Raw genomic sequence first — 8,339 nt, 5'->3', positions numbered from 1 at the left:
AGTCAGTCATTCCAAGTATATTTGATACAAATTTAAATGGATGAATTCTAGCTGAAGAACCCATGTATAAAAAGGAAGTAATTTTTGTATGTTACATATTCACTGACCTGACAAGATAAGATGTGAGGAACATTTCTCTAAGCATATTAGTAATATTCAAAATAATGTACTATGTACTATGTACTATTACTAAAATAATGTACTATTCAAAATAATGATGGTTCTTGTTTCTTCTTCTAAGAATTGCCGATGCTGATTGAACACATGAAGAAGATCTACGTGTGGCATTCAGAGAAGGCAGTGAAAGATTATGTGTCTGACGTTGCAGGGGTCGTAACATTTCTGCACCTTTCAAAGAACCCTTGTAATGCGAAGGTATCATATCCCCTGATTTTACTGCGAAAACCTCTGTATAAAGAGTCTAATGAGTGTGGTCTTTATCAGTGAGGAACCTGAATCAACATCAGTAACAATGGAAACATGGATCCACAAACACATGTCCTGTGTTCTTTCAGATTGCATCTTACACTTCTAAGGAATTCGGAAGACTTGAAAAGGAGCTGAATGATGAATGTGAAGAGCTGCACAAGTTTCTGACCAATGTCCAGAGTAAACTGAGGAATAACTTGGTAAAGGGAGTGAAAGAGGCTGAGAAGCATTGTTTGACCAATGGCAGAAAGTTTCTGGAGCCAGTGAGTAACTGAGAAAACCCAAAATGATAATTTCCAGCACTCATGAACTTGACTTTTACATTTGGTGTATAGTAAAGGCTAAAAGCCATTGTATGATGTGGTTATGAATTTATGGTGTGCTGAAACAATTGAACAATAACAAATTTACATTTACCTGATGCTTTTCTTCAAAGCAACTTACAACATTAATCTGCGTACAGTTATTTACCCATTTATGCAGCCCGGTAATTTTACTGGAGCAATTTCAGGGTACATATCTTATGCAGGGGTATTAAAGCTGGAGGTTTAAACCTTTGGGTCCGAGGGCAGTAGCTCTAACCACTACACTACCAGCTGCTGCAAAAATAAAAAATGAGGACATCTGCAGTAAATTTTGTGATCACTTAATCACAGCTGGAGTGAAACAGGCCCGTACTGGTGTGCGTGAACCTAGTCCTCAGCGGGAGCTGCTAGTGGGGTGTTAGAGCTGTTCCCTTCAGATCCACAGGCTGCCTGTTCAAATCTCACCTCCAGCTGTAGTACTTTTGAGCAAGGTACTTACCCTCAATTTCACCAGTGAAATTACTCAGCTCTGTCAGCAGGTAGATAATTGTAAGTAGCAGAACATTGTAAGCTCCTGTGGTAACAAGTGCCAGCTGAATGAATCAAAGGCTACTACCATTTTTTTTTTTTAGTCGAAAAATTTAATTTTTATTTCTGTTGTTTTGGCATAGTGGTTATATGAATGAAACAATATGTACTTGGTATATTGTATGTAAGATAAAATAATTTATACATCAGTGAAACAGCACTTATTTAGTCTTGCTGGTGTGTGAGGTGTTTAGATTTTTCTAACAATGATGCAATTTTACAAAAGACTGTCATACATACGATGGCAACACTGGTGTGTATGATTCTTTTTACTTATATATATATTTCCAGTTCACACAGACTGCAAGGAGCAGCAGGGATGGTTCATATGCTTCAGTTTTTCAGTAACTCTTTGATTTTTAATTATTTTGTTTAACTCAATTGTAATAACAGTAGGGGTGCAGTGGCACAGTGGGTTGGGCCACAGTCCTGCTGTCCGGTGGGTTTGGGGTTTGAGTCCCGCTTGGGGTACCCTGTGGCGGACTGGCGTCCCGTCCTGGGTGTGTCCTCTCCCCCTCCGGCCTTACGCCCTGTGTTGCTGGGTAGGCTCTGGTTCCCCGTGACCCCGTATGGGACAAGCGGTTCTGAAAATGTGTGTGTGTGTGATAACAGTACTGAGCAATGTGGTTTATTAAAAGCAAAATAACAATGGATAAACACTGTCTTAAATCAGCAAGTTTGTTGTATTTGCATTATGTTTGTTGTTTTCATTTCCTATTCACACAGAAAAAGAAATGTTACAGGGGCTTCCACAAGACACTCAAGGCCTTGTGTAAAAACAATGGGTATTTCAGGTGTGGTAATGGAGATGTTGTTGACCTGAACTATACACTCGCAGAGCCCATGTATGCAAATATGAATGACGTATTTCTGCAAACCTTCAGGTGACTTTTTCATACGTCATAATCCTGCTATTAGGAAGTATTGCTTTTTATGTATACATGTGCAAGGGGTTTATTCCTTAATCTGTGTTTTGCTTTCTCATATATGTGTTTTACACAAACAAATGAGTTGCAGACAGTGCAGTGGTCCAACTTGTAGTGTAGTGGTTGGAGTGGCTGCCTTCAGACCCAAAGGTTGCAGCTTGAGTCTCACCTCCAGTTGTACCCTAGAGCAAGGTGTTCACTTCAAGTTGCTCCAGTGAAAAATTATCCAGCTGTATAACTATCAGTAGCTTAACGTTGCAAGTTGCTTTCAGGAACAGCATCAGATAAATGAAAATTATTTTAAAACAAACATCTGTTTATTAGATTCCTTTTAGTACACCAATTTGGGTAATAAAAAGTGGAAAAAGGTCTGGACAACCATGACAATATACGGAATTAAGAAAACTAAACAAATCGAGTTTAAATTCCATCCCAGTTGAGTTCGGGACCCAGTGTCTACAACTAGTTCAGTGCAGCTAGCTAAATGTTTCTTAGCTGTTTGTTATATTCCAATACTAATGATTGAAGGTGGTCAGTAATGTTACATTTGCATCATTAAGTAAAAATAAACATCATTGTGGAGATTATACTTTTCACAGTAACTTTTGCCATTGATACTTTACTTTTGCAGTCAAAGGTAGAGTCCCTGAAAAACCCTTTTCAATACCTCAAAGAAGTCATAACTCAAAGAAGAAATTATTAATTTCAAAGATAAAAGATTTTATGTGTTCCTGAGCCCCAAAAGTGATACATTTACCATAAAATATTAGAAAATACTGTTAAAATGGACAGTTGCTGCAATAGTCAACATTAGCTGTAATAACACAACGAGGCCATTTTCTTTAATTGATTTCTCCGGAGTAGGGGGGTGCGGTGGCGCAGTGGGTTGGACCAGGTCCTGCTCTCTAGTGGGTCTGGGGTTCGAGTCCCGCTTGGGGTGCCTTGCGACGGACTGGCGTCCCGTCCTGGGTGTGTCCCCTCCCCCTCCAGCCTTACGCCCTGTGTTACCGGGTAGGCTCTGGTTCCCCGTGACCCCGTATGGGACAAGGCACCCCAAGCGGGACTTGAACCCCAGACCCACCGGAGAGCAGGACTGTGGTCCAACCCACTGCACCACCGCACCCCCTCCTGCAAAACAAAACAGTAAAGACAATAAATGTATGAAAAGTGTGCAGATTAATTTGCATTCAATCAGCAAACTCTCTCAAAAGTACTCAGATTCACATTTGTTCACTACCTTTCTCCAAAGCAATATACAATGGAAGTAATTGCAGTTGTAGGTTTGAATCCACCTGAGGGCTAACCTCTGATGGGCTAGCACACCATCCAGGGTGTATCCTGCCTTGCCTTGCACCCTGTGTGCCTGGAGGAAACTTCAGACTGCTCGAACCCCAACATGGAGAAGCAGTTATTGATATTGAGTGTGACTGAGGACTACAGGTTTTATAGATTGGAGACTGTAGTTCACCTTGTACTGGTGTTGGGAAATACGGCAGAATGTGGAGTTGCAGTAACGTTGGCCTGGCTAGAATGGTGCACAAGGTAGATGTCCACTAACTTGCATCTAGCAATGCCTAAGAATTAAGGGACTTCATGTCAAGTACAGAACTCTCATGATCATTTTTGCAAAAACAGGAAATGGTTTAATATTATTCTTGAACATCAAATTATTTTAGCCCCGGAAGTTCAAGACAATCAATCTATGGGAAGCTTGGAAGTTTCCAGGAATCATTTATCGCACCTTGGGATCTGGATGCATGTAAAAAGGAGCCAGAAAAATACCTGCGTAAGGTGTACATTAAGACAAAGGTGAGAGAAAGAAGCACTTTTAAACGGCCATTATATTAACTCTTTTATTTCATTAACATGCAATTTTTTTCTCCCTTAAAAATGATGCAGCAAAGAAAATTGCTTAGCAGTATGGAAAAGGAGATCGTTCAAAGAAAGAAGTCCATCCATGATTCCCTCAGCAAATCTGTCGAAGCAACTATGATGACAGCTTATAGAGGTGAGCTCCTCTGTGCTCCTTTTGTACATGTTCCTCCCTTTTTGTACATTTTGGACTGTGGGAGGAAACTGGACAACCTGCAGATAACCCATGTAACAGATAGACAAAGCTGGATTCATACCTATAGCTCCCAGAAAACGTGTTTTTAATTGTGTGTCATTGTTGCTATAAATAATATTTTCCAGATTTTTCTGGGAATGGGACATACACTCTGGCAAATATTCAGGACACACTGAAGGAAAAAATTCTGTCTTCCAAAAATACCATTTTTCAGCAAGCTATGAAAGAGATGCTGAGACAGTTTGAAGACCTCAAGGTTAGTTTTTTATTTTATTTATTTATTTTTATTTTTATAGCGCGCTCTTCTCACGCAGTGAGACAGAGAGCTTTAGCACAGGCATAAAGCAAGAAAAACAGATACAACAAACATTTTTTTCTGAAAGTAAAATTGTCAATACACATAGTTTTTGAATTTGCAGCAAACTTTTCATTTAGTCTAAGAGACATTTATGATTCATTGTAAAAAAATGGAGCTAAGCAAATTGTTTAGGTGTGAATACAACCAGAACACTTTCCTTACAGCAACTGAGAAAGGTTATGCAGCAACGGTTCTCCACCTTGGATCTGGAGTGCTGTGTTGATTTTTGTTCCAACTAAACTCAAAATATATGATGTTCAGTTGGGCTATTCCAAAAGGAATATTCATATATTGTTTTTCATTACATTTATTCATTTAGCAGATGCTTTTGTCCAAAGCAAGGTACATCTCAGCAAAAATACAATTTCTGCATTACATTAAGAGAAAGAGACACAGCTGCAGACGTGATTCTTAAGTAAACCTAGTTTGTTACTTTCCACTTGATGCACCGATGCACCGGTGTTCATCGCTCGAGTAGGTGCATAAAGCGCAGGATGGATGAATCCTGATAACCACCTACCAATTTTTTTTTGTTATAATATATGATACACGAACAATCGCATACAATGCCGGAGTAGCGGCTGAATAAAGGCTTATCTGGAGGTGATCATAAAGTTACAGTGCATGAAAATTTACACCATACATGAGCTGGAGAGGTCTTGGGCGAAATGGGTCCGGAAAAGGTGAGTTTTCAGACCCTTCTTGAATGTAGACAAAGTTTCCGCAGTTCTGAGTGAGAGGGGAAAGTTGTTCCACTACAACGGAGCCAGAACCGAGAACCTCCACACTTTACCTTTTGTGCGTGGGGCCATCATTATTGTTTTGTAATGTAGTAATTCAATACACACACACGTTTTCAGAACCGCTTGTCCCATACGGGGTCGCGGGGAACCAGAGCCAACCCGGTAACACAGGGCATAAGGCCAAAGGAGGAGGGGACACACCCAGGACGGGATGCCAGTCCGTCGCAAGGCACCCCAAGCGGGACTTGAACCCCAGACCCACCGGAGAACAAGACTGTGGTCCAACCCACTGCGCCACCACACCCCTAATTCAGTACATTCATATATAATTATTTTCTGACCCCATTAGATGTGGACTGTGAAAGAACTTGAGACACAGATGACGGCACACATGAGGGTGGCTCTCGGGCAGATCCCAGACGACTTCATCAACCTACCTGGTAAAAATCTACAGAATGGCCTTTATTTTGGCCCTCTTGGGCTTTGCTAAACATGTGATCATGTGCTCATGTGTCCTGTCCTCAGACAGCAAGTCCTCATTCTGGGATATAGAAATTCTCTCGGGAAATGAAAAGTTTATGTGATAACTGTTACATTTTCATCATTTATTTATTTGTTTTCTGTTTGTCTGAATGTATGGCAATTCATCATTTACTATACATGAAAAAAGTGCTGGTAATACAATTTCAGTGCAATAAATTGAGTTCAGTATTTTCCTCTCCTTTATTATGAAATATGACATGACAGCAAAGAGTGCTCCTTAGCTTTCATCACATTCTTAAAGAGGTCTGTGAAATAGAAAAAGTTAAGAACCTCAGTTTGAAGTGATGTGAGTATAGCCCATCATTTGCAACAGGATTCTTTGTCTTTTCAGATGTTGATGAAGAATTACAGAATATGAAAAGTTGGTGTGAAGTATTAGACCTTAGGATTTTTATGTGAAAGGACCTCCTGGACAGAAGAACCATTCTTGTCAAACATTTACATCAGGAGTACAGCTACAAGAAAAAGCGCACTTGAAAAGTAATGGAAGACTGCAAACATAATTATTTGATGGTTTATTTGGTGTTTAATGTGTAAAAAAAAATTGAACACACTTTTCAATAAGTAGTTTTTTTTATTCCTTATTGGCTTCTTCCAGTCTCAAAAATGGAACATTGTCAGTTTTTCTCAGAGAACTCCTGAATTTTCCAGAACAGACTTCTGGTTCTCTGTCTGTTTACAGTAGAACCTGTCTAACATTACAAACATGGTATATGGAAACAGTATGATAAATTTTAATCTTACCATTTATTAACTTCAATATTGATACTTAACATCCTGCATATTTGCTTATCATTTTATTAATTCCTTTGACTGCTCCTTCACTTTACATGTTCTACCTAATATTTCTCTCAGGTATTCGTATGATGTAAAATTCAATGTTTCTTCAACAGAGGTAAAGATGGTGGATTATAATGTAGAAGTGATGGCAGATTATTTTAATGTTTTCTGTGCTCAGTGTAAGAGGTACTTTTTAAATCTGTATGAGGGAGATCATTTAAGCATGAAGGTGTCCTATGAATTCGGGTTGTTTTTTTATAACTGTTTATTTGATCATTTTTAAAAAAAAAAAAAAAAAGTTGTTTTCCATAAACATGTGAATGTTATTAACCTACTTTAATATTCAATAAACATAAAGCAAACTGGCCACTTGTTCTGATTCATTTACTAGAAGACAGAGAAACAACTCCAAGCGTGTGTCGAAAAAGGTGTAGAAAATGGTGAGATGTGAAGCGTTCCCATGTATCTCCCCTCCTCGTCTTTCTGCGTTGGCTTTCTCTAGCTGTCCGGTTCAAGTTCAACACTCTGGTTACGGTCTACGAATGCATCAATGGAACTGTACCCAGGTATCTACAAGACCTGATAATCCGCCACACCCCAACCGGACTGCTACGCAACTCCACATCTGCCTGCTTGGTGATCCCATATACAAAAGGTTCAAAAGCAAAAGCACAAAGGTCTTTGGTTCTGGCTCTGATGTGGTGGAATGACCTTCCCCTCTCACTCGGAACTGCTGAATCTCCGTCCACATTTAAAAAGGGCCTGAAAACTCACCTTTGGCTTTTCCAGGCTCACTTCTGTTTATATCTTAAGTTCGTGTAATGCGTAAATGTTCATGAGCTATAACTTTCAGATCATAACTATTGAACAATGGATAAACCTTTATGGGACTACTCCTGTAATGTAATGTAAATGTTTTTTTAAAAAATATTAGGGAGGCGATCAGGAATCGTCGATAAGGATAAACTTATACAGCTACCCGTGTGATGTACATTGGTTCATATGGTGGAAAGAAACAGACTAACTGCACCTTAGAAACACTTTATAATCTCTCTTTCTGCTAATGTAATGAACACGTTTTCTGAGATGTGCGTCGCTTTGAGTTTGAAGAAAAGCACCTGATAAATGAATCGCTGCAAATGAACATAGATGGTTGATAGATGGCTCACATCCCACTTCGCTTAATAACATGTAACGTGTGAGGCACGTGACAGGACGGTATATCCCTCTTTTCCGTATGAAATATAACGCGCTCCTGTCACTTCGCCATCGAACCCTTTATACCGCAAACCTCTGAAGGAGCCCAACGAGCGCGGGAAAATGGCGGCTCGCGGGCGGCGGTCACGCGGCGCGTGGCAGTGTCTCGTGACGTGAGGAGTGCGCTGCTGAAGAGGTAAAGTTCACTTCACACGTCACGTAGAAAGAACAACAAAATGTTAAACTAAATAGTGCTTTAATTCTACCTACAAACAATACAATTATCAGCACCTGAAATGTAGTTGTTTTGTGTGCCTTCGTGAACAAACAGTGAAAAATACGACAAGCAAAAAACGTGTGTTGAGGTACTTGGTGGTGTTTTGCGAACACCACGTCAACGAC

The 8,339-nt window shown here is 39.8% G+C and overlaps 1 long non-coding RNA gene across 1 annotated transcript; it reads left to right on the top strand.

The window, feature by feature from the left end:
• The first annotated feature begins 640 nt into the window (after positions 1–640).
• LOC114912323 (uncharacterized) lies at positions 641–6,518 on the top strand. The gene is made up of 6 exons (XR_003798199.1): positions 641–692; positions 2,049–2,206; positions 3,925–4,057; positions 4,148–4,572; positions 5,767–5,857; positions 6,292–6,518. It is a non-coding gene; the product is annotated as an uncharacterized LOC114912323 (long non-coding RNA).
• The last annotated feature ends 1,821 nt before the right edge of the window (positions 6,519–8,339 follow it).

Source organism: Scleropages formosus, chromosome 15, assembly GCF_900964775.1.
Source record: "Scleropages formosus chromosome 15, fSclFor1.1, whole genome shotgun sequence".
NCBI classification, from domain to species: domain Eukaryota; kingdom Metazoa; phylum Chordata; class Actinopteri; order Osteoglossiformes; family Osteoglossidae; genus Scleropages; species Scleropages formosus.
The sequence above is the reverse complement of the archived record's forward strand: the minus strand, read 5'-3'. Positions and strand labels throughout refer to the sequence as shown.